Raw genomic sequence first — 22,575 nt, forward strand, 5'->3', positions numbered from 1 at the left:
ACTGTAAATGGCATCATTTCCTTAATTTCTCTTTCTCACCTTTCATTGTTAGTGTATAGTAATACAAGAGATTTCTGTGTATTAATTTTGTGTCCTGCTACTTTACTGAATTTGTTGATGAGCTCTAGTAGTTTTCTGGTAGCATCTTTAGGATTTTCTGTGTACAGTATTATGTCATCTGAAAACAGTGACAGTTACATCTTTTCCATTTTGGATTCCTTTTATTTCTTTTTCTTTTCTGATTGTCATGACTAGGACTTCCAAAACTATGTTGAAAAAAAATGGCAAGAGTGGACATCCTTGTCTTGTTCCTGACTTAGAGGAAATGCTTTCTGCTTTTTACCATTGAAAATTATGTTAGCCGTGGGTTTGTTATATATGGCCTTTATTATGTTGAAGTTGGTTCCCTCTATGCCCACTTTCTGGAGAGTTTTTGTTATAAATGGGTATTGAATTTTGTCAAAAGCTTTCTCTACATCTATTGTATGGTTTTCATTATTCAATTTGTTTATCTGGTGTGTCACACTGATTGATTTGCAGATATTGAAAAATCCTTGCCTCCCTGGGATAAATCCTACTTGATCATGATGTTTAATTCTTTTAATGTCAGTAAAATTACAGGATACAAAATCAACATACAGAAATCTGTTTCATGTCTATAAACTAATAATGAACTGTCAGAAAGTGAAATTAAGAAAACGATTACATTGACAATTGCATCAAAAAGAGTAAAACACCTAGGAATAAATTTAACTAAGGAAGTTGAAAGACCTCTTCTGTAAAAACTGTAAGACATTGTTGAAATAAATTGAAGATGACACAAATAAATGGAAAGATATACTATGCCCATGGATTAGAAGAATTCATATTGTTAAAATGCCATACTATCCAAAGTATCTGGAGATTCAATGAAATTCCTATCAAAATGCCAATGGCATTTTTCACAAAACTGGAACAAATAATCCTAAAATTTGTATGGCATTACAAAGACCTTGAATAGCCAAAACAATCTTAAGAAAGAAGAACAAAGCTGGAGGATCACACTCACTGATTCCAAACTATACTACAAAACTATACTAATCAAAACTGTGTCTAGTACTGGAACAAATGCAGACACATAGATCAATGGAACAGAATAGAGAGCCCAGAAATAAACCCACAGTTATATGAGCAATTAATCTAGGAGAAAGGAGGCAAGAAAATAGAATGAGGAAAAGACAGCTTGTTCAATAAATAGTTGGGTAAATTGGACATCTACAGTCAATAGAATGAAACTGAACCCACTTTCTTATACCATACACAAAAATAAACCCAAAATAGATTAAAGACTTAAATGTAAGACCTGAAGCCATAAAAGTCCTGGAAGAAAACATAGGCAGTATGCTCTTTGACATAGGGTCTCAGCAATATCTTTTTGGTCTGTCTCCTTGGACAAGGGCAACTAAAGCAAAATGAACAGATGGGACAACATCAAACTAAAAGTTTTGCAAGTGAAGGAAAGTACCAGCAAAATGAAAAGGCAACCTAACTTACTGAATGGGAAAAGTTATTTGCAAATGATATATCTGATAAGCGGCTAATACCCAAAATATATAGAACTCACACAACTCAATATCAAAAAACTGATTAAAAAATGGGCAGAACATCTGAATAAACATTTTTCCAAGGAAGACCTACAGATGGCCAATAGGTACATGAAAAGGCTCAGCATCACTAGTCATTAGAGAAATGCAAACCAAAACCACAATGAGATATCATTTTATACCTGTCAGAATGGCTATTATAAAAAAGACAACAAATAGCAAGTGTTAGCAAGGATGAGGAGAAAAAGGAACTCTAGTGCACTGTTTGTGGGAATGTAAAGTGGTGCACCCACTATGGAAAACAGTATGGAAGTTCCTCAAAAAATTAAAAATAGACCTATGACATGAATCACCAATTCCCCTTGGATATTTATCTGAAGAAAATGAAAATACTAATTGGAAAAGATGTAAGCACCCCTATGTTGATTTTAGCATTATTTTGCAGTAGCCAGGATGTGGAAACAACCTAAGTGTCTATCAATATATGAATGAATAAAGAAGATGTGATATATATATTTATATATGAATATTATTAGCCATAAGAAGAATGAAATCTTGCCATTTTTGACAACATGGATGGACCTAGAAGGTATTAAGTTAGGCAGAGAAAGTCCAATATTGTGTGATTCACTTATATGTAAAATATAAAAAATACAAAAACAAAAGAGAAACAGGCTAATAAATACAGAGAACAAATTGTTGGTTACCAGAAGGGAGGTGAGTAGGGGTTTGGATGAAATATGTGAAGGGAATTAAGAGACACAAAATTCCTTTTATAAAATATATAATTCATGGGGATGTACAATATAGCATAGGAAATATAGTCAATAATATTGTAATAGCTGTGTATGGTGACAGATGGTTACTAGACTTATTGATAACGCATATTAGTTCAAATCACTCTGTTGTAAACCTGAAACTAATATAATATTGTATGTCAACTACAATAAATAAAAAATTTAAATGCACTTATTTATAGATTCAGAAAAGTTATGAAAAGCAAATGAATAGCAAATGATAAGAGAAGAACCTGCAGATACGTGAAAATCTGTGGAAAGAATGGGACAGGGTGGTTAGCATGATGAGAATTCAACAATTTTTCATTATTGGTATTGTCCAAGTTTAGGTGGTCTAAGGTGGGGTGGGAGGTGCAGACATTTCATTATTAGTGAAAAAATTATAAGATACTTTTCTGCATAATGAGTTGTATCTAGTATCATTTAGTCAGTAAACTGTTCTAACAATTCTCTTAGCATGAAAGCTTCAACTCTTTTATCAAAAAGTAAAATTAATTGTATAAATAATGTAAATTTCTAATAATGGAGGGCCAAGTTGAGTTGAACTAAAATTTCTTTTTTAATGATAGGAAACATATACATTATCTTACTGAAGTAGTGAAAAATCATTGCAAACTGTGGAATATCTTTTCTCACCAGCCCCATAATAGATAATAAAGGCATTTAAAAAACTAGAATAAGTTAGAGAAAAAGTTAGGTTTTCTCACAGTTATGTGAGAAATAGAATAAATTAGAGATAACTTATCTCTAATAGAATAAGTTAGAGAAAATGTTAGGTTTTCTCACAGTTATGATAATGGCATTGAAAAAAGTTTTGTGGTTCAGTAAAGTAATTATTATGTAAAAAGTATCCCTTTGGTTTATCTAAACCCTTTCCAATAAATGTATATTCCTCCTTTTGACATGTTGTTTGTGTATGTTTGATTATTGTTGTTTTGATTTTCAATTATTTCCTATCACTCTCATTTCAATATAAGATATTCAATATCACAAATTTATTTTGACATATTATTTTCCATATGATGTGACAAAACTGAGAAAATAGAATATATTGAAGAGGCTTGAATATTAATTTAAGGAAACCTTTTTGGTATCATCTTTACACTTTTTCATTTAAACTAACCAAATTAAATGAAAATATTTCTACTTAAGAAAGTCCCTTCTCAATAACCTATTCCCAACTATTAGAAGAAATGATTAAGATCTATATTTTTATCTTTAGTTCAGCACATCATCTTTTTCATATCTACTATTTATTGATGCTGTATAAATTTGGCAGAAAATTTAAATCTAAGACCATTATGTATCAGTAATTTATAAGTAAAGATAAACTAGAAAATAATGTAATATTTTTTGTGCTTTTTTCATAAGTTACACATATTACTGGAAATTTTCAGATACTTTATTAGAAACCAGTTTCATAACCTAGTTTTTTTAAATAGAAGTAACAGATTTCTGAACTTGGATGAGGAAAATACTACATCTTTATTTTCCCTAATGTCTAATTGAAATTTAGTATTTCATTTAATTATAAAGGTAGACAACAAACCATGGTGGTGTTAGTAATACATATATCTTTCTTATCACATGATTGTGGCAGATACTTTGAAATATTATTCATGATCACCATATATTCACAATTATTCACCTAATTGCAGTCTTCCTTTTTTCAGATATCCAATGCATCTGGTCAATTCTGCATCTAGATCACCTTGCAAAGTTTCAGGTTCTCACACTAAAGATCCAGACATCTAAGTCTCTTTCCTCTATTCTGTATCTTCTTGTTTGTTAATTTATATATAGAAAGTGATAAGTCCCTATCTTTACATATTAATTTTTTTTAAGCCTGGGTAATTCAAATGAGAACTGCTCTTACTCATTTTTTGAGGTCAATCAACATTCAATTCATCTATGTGTATTTACTTTCAGCTTTATTGAGGTATGATTAACTAATAATCATTGTATATATTTAATGTGTGCAAGGTGATATATTGAATACATATACCTTGTGAAATGATGCCCCCAATCAAGCTAATTTACCTATCACCATAGATGCTCATTTTTTGCATGTGTGTGGTGAGAACTATAGTGAATAAAATGCATTATATACTTTAAATTTTCTAAATGAGTAGATCTTGAGAAAATCTTTATGAGTTTTCTTTAATGTAACAATATATTTACTAATATACTATGCCATGATATGAATTATTTATCATGCTGAAAGTTCTAAGGCTTCTTTCTTTCTTTTTTTGTCCTTGGCTCCCTTTTTAGGTCACTATCTATGTTATGAAATAACAGTGTAATATGCAAACAGTGTCTTTGTAATATAATTTTGTGAAAATACTACACATTTAAAAAATAACTTTCCAGTAGAATCTACAAAAGATATCAGAAATTAAAATTATAATAAGGCCCAAAATACATATTTCTCTGCCCAACTCCTCCATTCTAACAATATAATTCCATTAATACTGAGGCTTATGTGACTTCTGTCAGTGTTACATAATTTTGGAAAGAACAATATATCTAAAGAAGGGTCATCTGATCTAAATATCACCTAGTTGTATGCTTAAAAACCTCAGTTTTAAGGAAGCAAGAATAATGAAAAATGCATTGGAATGATAAAACTATTTTGGAAAGTAATACTATTTAAAATGGATTGATGATTTGAATGAGTTAATAATTTCAAAGTCCTAATACAATGCAGCTGATACAATAAATTACAAAAGATGAAGGAATACGATATTGTGATAAATAATAATATGTTGGGAATTTTCAAAGACATAGGTGAATAATAAGATTTCCCTAAGTTTGAACTTTAGGCATACATAGATTTTATTGGAAATGCTTAAAATATATTGAACTATTGTGATACAAAGACCTTCTGTTTACTTTGACAGCTCTTTAAGAGTAAGAAGCACAAGGTTGACATCTAATAACCATTCATCAAGTTCTAATGTGACTATCATTAAAACACTTACTTTTTGGTATATGTAGGTTAATGATTCAATTAGTTTCAATTCCCAAAGCCTGTCAGACAACCAAATATGAGGGAAGGACATTCTTATTTTATCCCTCGCAATTTTACCTAGGAGTCAGAGAAAAGAAGAATTTTAGTTTGTTCAGATCCTAAGTGAGCAAAATGATACAGTGAATATATAAATACTGAAAAGGGTATAACTTCCTTTCATTATTTGGCATATTTGATAATGCACTAGTAGATTACATACCATAATGTAAGACTTGCACTTTCAAAATATTGACAATAGAGAAAAGACCATTAGTATAATGGAAATAAGAGTTGGACAGGAAAACCAGAAGAATGCAGTTCCGGCCCCAGCTCCATTTAACTGTGTGACAAGGACAAGTGCCTTTAGGACCAGCCTGCTTACCTCTCTCAACTTTGGTTTACTCAAAGAGAAAAAGAGAGAAACAGAGGGAAAGAGCGGGGGGAGAGAGAGTATGTGTGTTTGTGTGTGTGTGTGTGTGTGTGTGTGTGTGTGTTATATATATATAATAAATGTGTTCTTCTTTTTGGATCAGGGTCCTCTTAAGTAATCTAATAAAAATCTATAGGATATCTACCTAGATAAGTACATATGCACCTATGTAGACACACAGTTTTGCTTGTAATTTTAGCAGTTCAAGGATGCCCAGAGGTAATTGCCACGGATGCCATTTTTTCAGAAAATCCCTGAACTAAATTGTAACATTCTTTCCAACTGGAGGTTTATAGCTCTTCTTTGTCAAGTTCTAAAATAAATTTATTAATGATAACTCACAGACAACTCCAGTCAGATATGTCAGATACAGGAATGGCCAGAGTTTATTCCATGAACAGCAATCTTTAATTACTGAATTTATCTGTAATCATAATCCCATCATGGAGCTAATAATGCTCAGATTCTTCTCTTGGGTCCCAAGAATAATGTCAGCACTTGAAAGAATAAGTCAACTAGTAAACAATTGAAAGTTTGTAGATTGGCTTCTGTTAATGAAAACATCAACATTAAAAGTACTTGGTAGAGTCTATCTATACCTGTTGAGGATTACTGAAAGCTGAATGCATTTCTTCATGTATTAGGTTTTTAAAAGAGATAGGTTTATCATGACCACATTAAGTGTACTCAAGAAGTTAAACAATTAGAATTCAATAAAATAATCTTTAAACCCCTGTGATGTATTAGATGTTTTGAACATGATAGTGGTTAGAATGATGCAGAATATTTCCTGAATTATAATAACCAAGAATAGCTCATAAATTATATTAGTATTGAATATTGCAGTATAAAGGTGAATAATAAATTCAAAGGAAGGTGTTTTCCTGTTTAAAAAAAGTGAATATATGTTTATACAATCAAAACAATAATATTAGACAGTGATGAACTTTTTTTCCACATTGTCTCATCCATTGGTTGTAGATATATTAAAAAATTAATGAGCAAAAACCTCAATTAGATAAAGTTGGGAGACCAGAAGGAGGCGCTCTCATGCCCTGTGAGGATAGCAGAGCAGACCAGGAATAAGACTGCTCTTTTTTCCTGGCAACATCTCAGCCAATGAAAGGCCATGGACTCTTTGTTTACTATAGCCCTGGCAACTTCCTTTTTCCCTCTATGAAAGAGTTCTCCTTCCTTTGCTGTGCCTTGACTTGCACGTGGCTCACCATGGTTGCCAGCCCTGAATTGCAACTCTACCATCTCAAAAAAATTTGTTTTTGTTGGAGAAATATCTGTCAGTCTGTTTTAGGTCAACAGCCTTCATCAGTATACTTCTCCCACCCATTCTCTGATGAAGAGTATTAATTTCCTCAATCTACTCTAAAGAGTTATAAAATACCTTCAAATCTCCCCTTTACAGGTGAATTGTTGGACTCCTCTCTAGAATTTCTAGAACCCTATTTATGTTTTGTTCAGCAAATTTACTGAGGACTTAAGCCCCGGGGACAGCCTCTTGATAGCTCTAAGGTCACTATTCTGAAAAGGTAAGGGAGGAGCCAGGATATATAGGAGTTTTTGCAAAAATCCCTGGGTAGTCACAACATCAAAAGATTATTGTTAAAACCACACATCTCAAGTTCATGAATTTAGTGCTTTTCTGTGTATGGGAAGATGCAAGAGTCTGGGCTTATTGAAGTTATTCCTTTGATACCTTAACTATCTAGGGCCAATATTCTGTTCTTCTCTATCCTGAATCCCCTCAGCGTGCAGTGTTGGGGGCGGATGCAGTGGCTAATGGCTTGTTTATTGATATGGTAGGCAAGATAGGAAGTATCTAATTATTTGTCTCCATTCAAATATTCATATTCATAAAACAAATAATCAATTTTATGGTTATTTAGCATAAAACATCTAAGTAACATTGTTTTCCTTTAATTTTCTTTATATGGAGTTTATGTTGCTATTTTTTAAAGTAGAAACTGTCTCAGTATCCTAATTTGAACAGAGATTGTAACATTTTATTTCAAAGAATTATATCCATTTTGTTGATAGAAATAAAAAAAGATTAATGACTCATTTTTCTTTGGCAATAGCTGCAGTTAACATTAATACAGAGAATTTCAGTCAGCCTAGAATTGACAGTCTTTGGTCAAAAAAAATGAGACCTTTTTAAGAGTATGGATCAAACATTTAAAATATATTTGTTGATAATGTAGTAAAATTCAGTTCTTTTAAGAATTACCTGATGGATAACTTATTTTTACATCAAGTATTAGGTGGAAACATGGTATTCTTGGATTTTTAAAAAAAAATCAGAAGAGCAAAATGCCTTTTCAAATCTTTCACTAATCCTTGACATGTAAGGTCTTGTTTGAATATAAATTGAGTATAAATTTATATAGCAGGGTATTTTTATTCCATTTTATGTTAGCATGTATTAGGACTTAGAAAAGTAAAATCAGATTTCTAAGATCAAAGTTGGTATTCAAACAAATATGTCTGGTTCCAAATACTGTCCTTAACCATTACCCTGCCCTGCAGTTCTTCTTTCAGAGGACTGAGATGTATGAATCTGGGCTGATTGTAAGCATGGTTCAAGAGAGTGATTTGAGGAAAAGAAATCCATTTTATCACTGTATCTCCTTCAAGATTCAGATTACTGGCTTTTTATAGCTCCAGCAAAGATTCTCTGCTCAGAGAGTCTAAGAGGTAACTTTTGATTTTTTAACTTTTAAGGCACCACAGTTCCTTGTCACAATCTTTCTGCTAGAGAACAGAAAAAGTATTAACACTGTCATTTCTTTCCATGACACTTGCATAACTCTGAACCAAAATCTGATAAAGAAAGCATGAAAAATAAAAATATTGCTCTATCTTACTTATTACTTCATGTTCTTTACAAATAATCACATCTAATTCAGCAGAAATTTTGAGACTAAGCTACTTTGGTGGAATAGAAAGTAGCTTAGTCTTTCTAAGACTAAGAATGTGCCAATATAAAGAAATCTGTTATAAATTTAATCTCATCTGTATAGATGTTTCAAAAACTATTTCCAAAATTTAAAAAAATCAAAATGGGATAAAAGCTTGGAGTAAAATAAAAATTAAAAAATAACTATTATATGAAAAGTAATATTATATAAAATAACAATGAAGATATTACTTGTTTTGAAAAATTGAAAATTAAAAGTATCCCCTTTAAACTCCATAATAAGAGTCCCTTATACCATTATTAAACAATAAAATAACAAATGATCTAGAAATACTGACAGAAGTTTAGCCAAAATGTTAATAGTACACAAGAGAAATTTCAGTCAGATTCATATTAGTAACCTTTTTAAAAAGGGTCAATTATTCTATAAATGGAGCAGCAGTGATTTTCTAAAATGATAAACATCTCAATTTATGCAAAATATATTTTAAACAGATTTAATATTAAAACAGAAAAGAATCATAAAATAATTATAATACACCTGAATGATTCTTATATTTGAATGGGGAAATGATCTCTAAGCATAAAAATTAGGAAGCAAGAAGTAGAGACTGAATAAAAAAAGTTGATTTCTGTACATAGAAAGATATTAGAAACAAAATTACAATGCAAGTGACAGCCTTGCCTCCACCTGCCCAAGAGCTCTCATTGATTTGGGTGTTCTGGCTAATAAGCCAGGCCTGAGAGGCAACCACAAAGCAACAAAGTCAGGGTGAAGAAGCCAGACCTTTTCTGAGACAGTTGGGTAATAATGCAGTTGCTCTCAAAATTTAACAGTCATCATAAACATAGCAAGTGAGTACCTTCTGTTACTCAGCAGCCAAAATTCTTGGAAGAAAACAGTCATTGGCCAGATGTCTATCCTGCTAATTAAAGAATCAGATCTATTAACAACTACAATTCCCTAATCCATCTTTCAAAACCCCATTGAAATGACTGTGCCTGGAATTGCAATGTAGAAAACAAAATTTATTTCTTTACTAAGTATGCTGAATTCTACTCTCTAATTTTAATAATAAAAATTGGATCCAAAATATGTTAAGAATCCCCAAATTGACAAGTTTGAAAAGTATTGGAAGTTGTTGACTAGAAGGTGGGAACAAATATTACATCTGCTAGAAGTGAAGTGCAAAAACAAAGTGAGATAGGCATCCAAACTTACATAGTCAAAATTTAAATATGTTAAATGTGGCTTAGGATAAATGAAGACCTAAAATGTTATCTTGGAAATAAAAATTATAAAACTTGCCTTTACTGGGGGCTCAGGGAAAGAAAGGGATGTGAATGAGAACTAAGATTCCACTTTTGGTCATTGAATATAAATGACTATAAATGATTAGATGATATAAAATTTCTTTATTTCTTTACTATGTATATTTGTTAAAAGGAAGCTCCAGATTTTAATGTAAATCTTATAGGAATTGTTTCAGCATTACTAATTTAATGTTGTTATACTCTAGACAAATTTTAATATCTCAAGTGTTCTCTGTTGTTCTGGAGATTTAATTTCTCTGCAGTTTTGAATTTACCTTTGCATTTGACCTGTATAATAAATGGTATGTGGTAGAGCAGTGATTGATTAGAATTGTAGGGGAGCAAAATTTGCCACCCCAAAGTGTGTCTCTTTCCCTTGAGGATTAATTTAGACTGATTATTTTTAAGAAACAGAAGAGTCATGAAGTCTATCTTTTTACCTTCCCCTTGAGTGCCTAAAGAGTTTAAATAAAGGGCCTGTTTCCAGAATAGAGATATTACCAGAGATATCTGCAAAGAGTATGGATTAGATGTGGTGGGGCCTAGAGATCAGAGTTCATGCTGTGTCCCACTGTCTCAGCCTGGTACCAAACATTTGCTTTTCCATCAACTCCATGTGAATTGCGTGCCTCTCCTTTGAAGTTCCAAACCACTACCCCCAACATCCTCTTATTGTCTTTAGCTGAAGATGGAATTTAAGGTGAATATTTCCATTTTGGTGCGTTACTCAGTTGTCCTGGGTGTCTCCAACATATATATATTATCAAATTTTGTTTGCTTTTCTCCTGTTAATTTGTCTAATGTCAGTTTAATTCTTAGACCAGCCAGAAGAACCTAGAAAGTAGAGGAAAATTTCTTCTTCCCTGACAGAATCTTCCACAAATTCAAGTATAATCAATAAATCCGCCCTAAACACTATAATGCCAAAAGGTAGATGGTTTCTATCTAACAAAAACATGTAATAATCATTGAGCTACCATGTTTATCCTAACTCCAAGAGTTAATCTAACTCAAATTACCTCCAAATGCTGCTTTTTATTTCAGCATATGCAGAATAATTGTAGCAATTTAACAACAGTCCAATTTGAAGATATATTTGAATTTTAAAAAGAAGGCAACATCTGGATGAGTCAAAAATAAGGCAAAATTTTACAAATTAGAATGTTTGCAACTGGAAGACTTACCCTATTAGTCAATATTTTTAAATGTTTAAACTGAGATTGTAGGCTAATATCAGATGGATTCTGGAAAGTATGCTTTTATGTACAGGAAATTTAGAATTACATGTTTCATGAAGACCTTGGTTCATAGAGTTCCAAGCTGATGTTTATGTGTTCCAGTGGTCAATATGTCCAGAGTAGTTTTAAATTTCTAAAGAAAGGAGTTATTTTTCATCCACAAATCCAACCTGGAAACAAGTCAGTCATATGAATTTCAAGTTAATGTCTTTAATAAACATAGTTTTATGCTTCATTTTTTTTTCACTTTATCTGTTTTGGATTACACATTGTGTTTGTATTCTGATATAATAATTCTTTGAAAGTTTTATAGAATTTAATTGCATTACTCACAAAATTTTAAAAAGAAGCAGCTGAAAAATGAAAATGACATACTAGGATAAATTTGCAACATGCTTGACAGATAAATATTTGTACTATTAAAAATATTTATAGGATCTGAAATAAGCACAATTTGAATACCTGAATTGGGAGACAGGCCAAGATCACAGATGGAAATTAAAAAATAAGTACTAATGTCAAGAGACTTTTGAAAAATTATTTTATTTTATTAGATAACAAAGAAATTTAAGTGAGAACTTTAAAGTACCAGTTCTTTTACCCATCATGTTTGAAAATATTCAAACTCAGTAATTATACTAATATCTGTAAAAGTGCTATAAAATTGGCATTTCCATTACATTATTGATTAGAGTGTGAAATAGCATAACTTTTGTTGAGGAAAATTCATCAAGAACTATGAAAACTATATATAAATTTATATATATAAAAAAACTATAAAGGTGTTTTTATCCTTTCATGCAATTATATACCCCTAATTTTCCTATGAAGTAAAAATAGATATATGATACATTTTTGAAAATTGTGTTTATTAAAGATGTCCTTTTAACAAAAGGCAACTTTGGAAATACAGTAAAGCATTGATTAAGAGTACTTCTGTCCCTTTACACTAAATAGAGTTAAGATTATAAATATATTTTTTAAAGAGTTGATATTGATATTCCAGTTTTAAGTTAAAATTACAACTGCAAAGTACTTCATTGTGGTTGTAACATATTTTATTCATCAGTTCTCTATTGAGTGTCAATTTATGTTGCTTTTGTAGGGAAGCAAAATTTGCCACCCCAAAATTTATTTCTTTGACATGTCAATGAAAAATTAGTCATTACTTAAAGAAAGAAACCGGAAAATTTTATTTGAGCTAACTTGAGGATTATAACCCAAGAGACAGTCTTCCACAAACGTCTGAGGACCTTAGAAGTGAAAGCACAGTTATATAAATTTTTGAGACAAAGGGTTATATGTCAGATGACATATTATTGACAGTTTACACAATCCATATCTATACCCACAAAGGCTGTAGTGAGTCATGGCTAATTGTGGCCCCTTACGAGATTAAGAAGGAAGGTTATCTCCTAAGGAGGTGTGGTTAATGCAGAAGCACCATACACACTAAAGGGAAAGGAGGAAGCCCAAAAGGGCAAAGAAAAATTTTACGTTTAAATTTTTCTCCTCTTGCCATAAAATATGAATTTTATTTCATCAAGCATGAAGATTAGTTCAAGCTGAAAACAATCAAGTCCCAAAAGACTCAGGAAGAGGCTTTGGCTTTCTAGCTAATTGCCTAAAAGAATCTAGATAAAGGGCCTGTTTGGTGAGTAGAGGTATCACCAGAAACATCAGCAAATAATATGGGTCAGGTGTGGTGGGAGTGGAAATTCAGCAGGGCCTAGAGATCAGAAATTTAAGTGACACCCTATTGATAAATTACTCAAGATCAGAAGAACTGCTGATGTATGTTTTCCAGTGCTGAGTGTAGGTGAAAGGTCTTCAAAATTACTTGAAAGCCTACAACTTTATAGAGCATCAGCTGTAAGCCTTTGATTAGTGTTGGCAAATACATACAGTCATGTAACCACCACTATTTAAGATACAAAACTTTCAGTCATCCTCAAAGTTCCTTCACTGGCCTTTACAATCAATCCTTCCTACACTATGGCCCTAAGGTGCTAAAAGTCTGGTTTCGGTAACCACAGATGGTTTCTGCCTATTCTAAAACTTTATATAATAGAAGCCTGCTAGATTCTTAATCAAAATAAATCATAAAATATGCAGCAAGCCATTGTCTCAAAGATTTGAGAGTTGCATGGGGGAAAATGAAATGTACAGGACAAAGATTCTATTAGTTTAGGTTTTGTTAGTAAATGTGAGTGTGTAGCCTTTATACACAGTGACTTGCCAGGTATATTGAGGCACAACAGGCCCAAACTGTTGGGCATAAAATATTTTTTCAACATTTTAGTTACATAAATGATTCTTTTGCCTATTTGCTAAAAGATGAAAAATAGCATTTTCTGGACTTTACTTCTTCATGAAGTTCACCTCTCATTGCACTCATATAAAAATAGTACACATGCATCAGACATGCTCTAATTAGCTGATTAATTTCAACAAAGACTTAGAACACAGTATCCTATAAAGAGATATAAACTAAGGTGTAAATTTATTTATATATTTGAGATAAGTCCTTTGTACCATATAAGGCTTGCAGGTATTTTCTCCAGGTCTGTAGCTTGTTTTTCATTTCTTAATTGGGTCTTTTGCAGACAAAAATGTTTTGATGAAATCCAATTTATTGATTTGTTTTCTTTTATGGATCACTCCTTTGAGGTACTGTCTAGGAACTCTTCACCAAGATTTTCTCCTGTGTTATCTTCCAGAAGTTTTATAGTTTTATGTTATACATTTGAATCTATAATGCATTTTGAGGTACTTTTTTTTTGGAGGGGGCTAATTACTTCAGCACCATTTGTTGGGAAATGCTTTTCTTTTTTTCATTAAATTGCACCTGTATCTTTGTCAAAAATCAACTGACCACGCTTATGTGGGACTGTTTCTGAGTTCTCTATTCTGTTCCCCTGATCTACCTGTCTATCTCCCTGCCAGTACCATGGTCTTAATTCTTGTGACTTTGTAAATTTTGAGATCAGGTCAACTAATCTTGCTTATTTACCCTTCTTTTTCAAAACTGTTTTGCTATTCTACTTCCCTTCCATTTCCATATGCGTTTTAGAGCTATCTTGGCTATATCTACAAAAAAACATGCAATGGAATTTTGATAGAAATTGCATTAAAACTTTATAAATTTGAGAAGTGACTTTTTTACTATGTTGAATCTTTCAATCCAGTCAAATGTTTCTCTCAATTTATATAAATATTATTTCATTAATGTTTTATCATTATCAATATGCAGTCCTATACATGTTTTGTTAAATTTACACAAAGGTATTTCATATTTTTTGAATTATTGTAAATGGTATTTTTCTTTAAATCTTGGATGCTGTTTTCCATTAGTTGCCTCAGCCTGGGAAGGGGGAAACAGTGTCAGCAGGGCAAGGAGTGCCCAACACCGCCTCAGTCCATACAGCAGCACCATTGTTACTGAGTCCAAGCTCACTCTGCTCACAGCACGACAGGCCAACGAATCGGAGACGAAGTGTTGAGGCAAGGAATATGACTTTATTCGGAAAGCTTGCAGACTGAGAAGACGGCCGATTAGTGTCTGTCAAAAAACCATCTTGCCTGAGTTAGAATCCAGGCTTCTTTTATGCTCAAAAGGGAAGGGGGTGTTGTTGGTTGTTGCAGACTTCTTGGTGCCAGAAGCCTTTGTTCTTGCAGCTGGCCACGTAGGTCAGGTCACGATGTTCCTATAAACCTCCAACAAGGCAAATGTTATTCTTTGTTCTCCAACTTTAATGAATGGAAAAGCGTTACACCGTTAAAAGTCAGAGGCTTGAGAATGGGCTATCCTGTATATTTTAGGCTATAAAGCAACATCCTAAACTTGTAGCAAAAGCAGTAGAATATAAAGGTTAATGTAAAATAAATAGATCCAACATGGAGTCCAATTTAGCTTTTCCCTGTTACACCATGACCGGCTCCACCTGGCTGCCCCAGAGAGGTCTCCAGCTGGTGAGAGCAGGTACAGGAAGACCCTTGTTACGCAGGCGCGTTTGGAGCACTTTATGGTCAGGTGTGGGAGCTCTGGGAGGCCCTCCAGTTCCGACTGTGGCGTTCACAGTGACGTCTCTGTGAAGCCCCTTCCTGAGACCTTGGGTGTGCGGGCTCTGCCTTCTATGCTCAGGTTGCTGCAGTCCACGTCTCACTCAGCCCCTTGCACCCAGCGATGAAGGTATTGTTTTTATTTTATTTATTAAATACTCATTTATCAGATCTAGAAATTCAACAAATTTTCGTATGTTGATCTTGTATACTGCAGCTTTGCTGAATAACGTATTAGTTCTAGGAGTTTGTTTACAGCTTCTTTGGAATTTTCTACATAGATCATATCATCTGCAAATAGAGGACGGGGTTTATTTCATCTTGTCTGAATTGTTTGCATGTTATTTCCTTTTCTTGACTTTCTGGGCTGGCTAAACTTCCACAACTATCTTGAAGACCAGTGGTGATTGTGGACACCCTTGCTTTGTTCCTAATCCTTGGTGGAAAATTTTAAGCCTTTTATAAATGTGATATTTGCTCTAAGTTTTTTTTGTTGTTTGTTTTGTTTTGGTGTGGGGTTTTTTGGGTAGATGTTTGTTATCATGTGGAAGTCCCTCTATATCCTTATTTCTCAGAGTTTTTATCATGAATGGGTGTTGATTTTTTCCAAATGCTTTGTCTGCGTCACTTGATATTGTCATGTTTTCTCTTTTTGCCTGTTGATATAAAGGATTACATTAATTAATTTTATAATTTTGGACTAGCTTTGTTTACCTGGAATAAAAATTACTTGGTCATGATGTATACTTTTAAAATATATTTCTAAATTATATTTAGTAATATTTTGAGAATTTTTACATCTTGGTTAATGAGAGATATCTGTATTTTTCTTTTTATGCTGCCTTTTTCTGGTTTTGCTAAATACTCATAATATTGGTTTTGATAGATACTCATGATATTGTTTTCATAAAATAAGTAGGAAAGTGTTTCCTCTTATTTTCGAAAAGACTGTGTAGAATTGATGGTAAGCCTTTAAATAGTTGGTGGAATTTGTGAGTGAAATCATCTGGGCCTGGAGGTTTCCTTTTTGAGAGTTTTTAAAGTAAAATTTCAATTTCCTGAATAGTTACAGTGCTCTTCAAATTATCTGTTTCAAATTGAGTGCATTTTGGTAGTTTGTACTTTTCTAGAAATTGGTTGATTACATATAAGTTGTCAAATATGAGTATTTGTTTGTATATTATCTTATACTTTTGTTGTGTTTGGGTCTGTAGTGGTATCCTCTGTTTCATTGATTTTCTTTATTGCCTTTTCCTTTTCGGTTTCATTGCTTTCTGCTCTTACTGTTATTGTTTCCTTCTTTCTGCTTGCTTTGTATTTGTAATTTGCTCTTCTTTTTCTAGTTTATTGAATGGCTTAGATTTTTGAGATTTTTCTTGTTTTCTAGTGAAAGCATTTCATGATATACACTTCTCTCTCAATTATTTTAGCTGCTTCCAAGAAATATTGTTAATTTTCATTTTCATTGAGTTGCATGTATTTTTTTTTTAATTTTCTTTAGAGTTTACCTTTAACCCTTTAATTATGTAGGTATGTGTTACTTAGTTTCTCAGTGATTGGAGATTTTCCTGTTTTCTATTTCTAGTTTGATTTCACTGTGGTCAGAGAACATACACTATATGATTTATATGATTTTAATTCTTTAAAACTTATTGAGGTTTATGTCTCATTGTTGATATTTGTGTCTTGGATCCTTGCAGGAAATATGTATCCTTGTGTTGTTGATTTGAATGTTCTAGAAATATGATTAGATTCTGTTGGTTGGTGGTATTGTTGAGTTATTCTATATCCTTGCTTATTTTCTGCCTAGTTGTTCTGCCAGCTATTGAGATAAGGGTTTTAAAGTCTCCAAATATAACTGTGGAATTGTTTATTTTCCCTTTAAGTTCTGTCAGTTTCTGCTTTATATAGTTTTCACTACTGTGGTTTGATGCATACATATTTGGGATTGCTTATTAACTCTTGGATTAACCCTTTTACTTTTATGTAATGTCCCTGTCTGTCTCAGTAAATTTCTTTGTTTGGAAATGGACTTTATCCGTTAAAAAATATACCATTCCTGCTTTATTTGATTAATGCTTATGTGGTATAGCTTTTCCCATCTTCTTATTTTTAGCCTGTCTCAGCCTACTTCTGTCATATTTGAAGAGAATTTCTTATAGACACCATATAGTTGGGTCATTTTTAAAAATCAGTTTTGCTAATCTCTTTGTATTTTTACATGGTTTATTTTAATGTAATTTTTGATAGGTTAGGGCCTAAATCTGCCATTTTATTTTATTTTCTGTTTGTTCTCTCTGTTCTTTATGTTTTTCTACATCCCTGTATGTTTGTGGAACAATTGTTTAGAATTCCATTTTGATCTATAATATTTTATGTGTGTGTGTCTCTCACTCTGTTCTACACACACACACACACACACAGTTGCTCTTAATGTTATATTATATATACAAACATATCCCAGTTCACTGGAGTCAGTATTTTAAAAGTTCAAGTGAAGTAAACAAATTTTACCTCTCATTTCCTTTTATCCTCCCCCATCTATAATCTAATTATCTTAAATATTTTCTTTATATACATTGAAATATATTGGAAATTACTGTAATTTTTGCTTCAATCATCAAACATAATTTAGAAACCTCAAAAGGAGGAGAACGTCTATTGTATTTCCCCAGGCTTTGCTCTTTTCCTTATTCTTTGTTCCAAGTTTCCTAATTTTATTGTTTATTTCTGTTTAGAGAATTTCTTTAAGGCATTCTTTTAGTATATGTTTCCTGACCAACATTTTTCTTAGGTTTTCTTCACCTGAGAATATCTTAATTTACTCCTTTCTTCCCTCTTTTTTTTTCTTGCAGCCTTTTACCAACCTCTCCCTATAACCCTTTCCTCCCCACAACCACCATTCTGGTCTCTGTTTCTACGAATTCAGCTTTTTAGATTCTGCATATAAGTAACATCATACAATATTTGTCTTTTTCTGTCTGACTTCTTTCACTTGTTTCACTTATTAAGCATAATGCCGTCAGGGTCCATCCATATTCTTACAAAAGACAGGATTTCCTTCTTTCTCATGGCTGAATTATATTCCGTGTGTGTGTGTATGTGTGTGTGTGTCTTCTTTAAGAGTTTATATAAATATATATATCTTCTTTATCCATTCATCTATTGATGGACACTTAGGCTGTCTCCATATCTTGGCTCTTGTGAATAATGCTGCTAAAATCCCTTTGAGATACTGTTTTCATTTCCTTTGGCTGTAGACCCAGAAGTGGGATTGCTGGGTTATATGATAATTCTATTTATAATTTTTTGAGGAATTTCATACTGTTTACCTCCTTTATTACTGAAGTATATTTTCACCTAATATAGAATTCCTGTATAACAGTATTTTTGTTTTTTCTTTTCTGCCTGCTTTCAAGAGTTTTTCCTGGTCTTTACTTTTTAAAAGTTTGACTATGATGTGTGATGGCTTCTATTCATTTTGAGTTATCCTTTTCAGTGTTCTCTCAACTGTTGAATCTATAGCTTATTTTATTTTTCCAAGATTGGGAAATTTTCAGCCATTATTTCTGCAAATATTTTTCAGGCCCAATGTCTTTCTCCTACTCTTCTGGAACTCCAGTAACATGAATGATAGATCTTTTGTTATATTCCTACATGTCCCTGAGTCTCTGTTCATCTTTTTCTTTCAGTCTGTTTTCTCTGTTGATCAGGTTGGATAATTTTTATTGGTTCATCTCAAGTTCACTGATTTTTTCATCTTTCTTCTCCATTCTGCTGCTGAGCCCATTCATCGAGTTTTACAATTTTGGTCACTGTATTTTTCACTCTAAAGTTTCCACTTGAATCATGTTTCCATCTCCTATTTTTGGCTGATACTTTCTATTTTTTATTTGTTTCAAGGACATTTGTAATTGCTTGTTGAAGCATTTTCATGATGGCTGTTTTTAAAGCTTTGTCAGACAGTTCTCATGTTGGTGTCTTCTTGTTGTTGCCAGCTGTTGATTGTCTTCCCTCCCTGAAGTTGGGAATCTCCCTAAAGCTTGGCATGAAGAGTGATTTTCTGTCAAAACTTCTATATTTGGGGCATTGTGTATGAAACTGTAGATATTATTTAAATCTTGTGTTTTAGCAGGCTTCCTGTGATACAGTTCCAAGTATCGGAAGATGAGGACAATTTCTCAGTGCTGGATATGATTAGAATCTAGGTTTTTTGTTTCCCTTTCTTGACATCCGGGATTGGGTACAGAAGGATTCTGCCTCACAGCTGGGCAGATGGCTGGATAGGTTGCTTTGCTGGTTTGCTAATTCAGGCTCTCCACTAGAGTACTGTTAATTGTATCTTGTGTGAGAAGAGGAGGTTACCTCATTATTCCTGAACAGAGGTGGAAATCCTGATTTTCCCTAGGCCTCCTCTAAAACTGCTCCTTTGGAGAGAGGAAGGACACCTCCTCACTGATACATGGGGATAGAAGTATGGGCTCCCCAGGTGGTCTCCACGGACTTCACACTGGGGGCTCACTGCCACTCATTTGGGATGAAAGTTCCAGCTCCATACCCTGATACCACCCTGGCGGAAATCTGGAATGAGTCATTATTGTCTGGTTAGTGTGTATGACTAAGCTCTCCACTGGGAATTCCTGGAGGGCTGGTTGTGGGGCACAGTTTCTTCTTTGGTGCATCCCTGGAGTAGAATGGTTATTGTTAAAAGTTTTCTGTGTTGCTAGCCTGCCCTTTTTCTGGCCCTTGTACTAGAGAGAAAAGGTTTTCTTATTTTTTGTGTTGTTTTGGTTTTGGTTCTGCACCCATTGACATATCTGGTTTGGTGCCTTCACCGGAACCCAACCACTCAGTCTGATATATATGAGGCAAAAGAAAATCCAGAGAAATTACCACTGTCCTCAGGTCCTGAGGACCTGGTCTACCCTTTTCTCTCCAGGTTTGTTATGACTCTTAAAAAACAAACAAAAATATGAAAAAATAAACAACATAAAAACAAAATCAGTTCAATTAGATAATGGACAAAGGACATGAGATTTTACTGAAGAGGATATACAGATGGAAAATAAGCACATGAAAGTATGTTCAATATCACTAGCCATTACAGAAATCAAATTAAGGACCACAAAGAGATATCATTGTGCATCTATTGCATCAAAACAAAACATAATGACAGTACAGAATGCTATAAAAATGCAGGGAAACTGCCGCTCTAATGCATTGCTGGTTAGAATGTAAAATGGTATAGTCACTTTGAAAACTAATTTTCATTTTCTTTAAAAAAATAAACAAACATACACGCGCACTACGCGGCTGCTGGCGGGTCTCTGCCCAGGGCTGAGACTGCTGGCGCTGAGCTAGGGGTGGGGCGCACGACGCTATGGCCGAGGGCAGCGGGGAAGTACTCACAGTGCCCGCGACCAGGGCTGCCCCGCGGCCTCAGCGCTAGGGCTGGCGGAACCTCGGCGCAGACCAACAACCGGCTGTCGCGGAAGCAGGGTAAGATCCTGGACACAGGGCTGGGCAACGATAAGGAGATGTTCGAAGCTCTCCAGGCACTCTCAACCTTTTTTGTTGAAAATAGTTTGTGGACTCAAAGAAATTTACGTGGAGATATTTAACGCAGAAGTTTAGCCATCAATGAAGAGTTTGTAAGCATTTTCGAGGACGTGAAAGAGGAACTTGAAAGCATACATGAAGATGTTCAAGCAGTGAACAGCTGTTGTCAAGATATGACATGTCGCCTGCAGGCAGCAAAGGAACAGACTGAAGATTTAATAGTAAAAACCACTAAACTTCAAGCTGAAAGTCAAAGATTAGAAATAAGAGCACAAGTTGTAGACGCTTTCTTATCCAAGTTCCAGCTGACTTCTGATGAAATGAGTCTTCTCCGAGCTACAAGAGAAGGACCTGTCGCTGAGGATTTTTTCAAGACATTGGGAAGAGTAAATCAGTTTCATAATGATGTCAAAGTTTTCTTGCATACAAACCAGCAAACAGCAGGTTTAGGAATTATGGAACAGATGGCCTTGCTTTAAGAAACATCTTGTGGAAGACTTTACAGATGGGCTCAAAGTGAATGCAGAACATTGACACAAGAATCATGGGACATATCTCCAGTACTAACTCAGGCAATGGAAGCCTTGCAGGATAGACCTGTCTTATATAAATGTACCTTAGATGAGTTTGGTACAGCCAGAAGAAGTACAGTTGTTCGTGGATTTATTGATGTTCTTATAAGAGGGGGGCCAGGAGGTAAACCTAGACTCATTGAAATGCTCTCTCATGACCCTTTGAGATATGGAGGAGATATGTTGGCTTGGATCCTTCAAGCTACTGCTTCTGAAAAAGAACACCTTGAAGCTCTCTTAAAGCATTTAACTACACGAGGTGTTGAAGAAGATATTCAAGAAGTTGTTGGCCATATCACTAAGGGTTTGTGCAGGCCTCTAAAGGTTCGAATTGAGCAAGTAATAGTTGCTAAACCTAGGGCAGTTTTATTATATAAAATTTGTAACCTCCTCAAATTTTATCATCATATAATCAGCGGCACTGTTGGCAATAGTGCAGCTACATTGTTAACTACCGTTGAAGAAATGCATTTGCCAAGCAAAAAAAAATATTATTCAATAGCTTGAGTCTTCATGCCAATAAATTAATAGACAAGATCTTTGTTGGAGTATAATTGCTTTACAATGTTGTGTTAGTTTCCGCTGTACAACAAGGTGAATCAGCTGTATGTATACATATATCCCCATATCCCCTCCCTCTTGAGCCTCCCTCCCACCCCTCTAGGTCATCACCTAGCATGGAGTTGATCTCCCTTAAATTAGCTTTCAATGTAAATTGAGATAAAACTTACAGTATACAAATCTTAAGTTCATTGAATTTTTGTATTTGTATATGTTCATTAATCATCATCCAGCTTAAAATATAAAACATTTCCAGCACCTCAGAAAGCTTCTTTATGCTCCTTCCCAGTCAAAACCCCCCAAAGTTAACCACCATCTGACTTCTATTTCCTGTTTTTGTGTGCTCTTGAAATTCACATAAGTAAATTCAGACAGTGGAAATAAATAAAGAAACAAACATATACTTATCATATGACTCAACAATCACACTCCTGGACGTTTATTATTGAGAAATTTAAGCACATAAACACCTATCCATGAATGTTCATAGCAGCTCTGTTTGTAATAGCCAAAATCT

At 33.6% G+C, this 22,575-nt stretch overlaps 1 pseudogene; it reads left to right on the top strand.

Moving 5' to 3' along the window:
- Nucleotides 1-20,746: 20,746 nt before the first annotated feature.
- LOC130855219 (conserved oligomeric Golgi complex subunit 6-like) lies at nt 20,747-22,145 on the top strand (annotated as a pseudogene).
- Nucleotides 22,146-22,575: the final 430 nt, after the last annotated feature.

This window comes from Hippopotamus amphibius, chromosome 1 (genome assembly GCF_030028045.1).
Source record: "Hippopotamus amphibius kiboko isolate mHipAmp2 chromosome 1, mHipAmp2.hap2, whole genome shotgun sequence".
NCBI lineage: Eukaryota > Metazoa > Chordata > Mammalia > Artiodactyla > Hippopotamidae > Hippopotamus > Hippopotamus amphibius.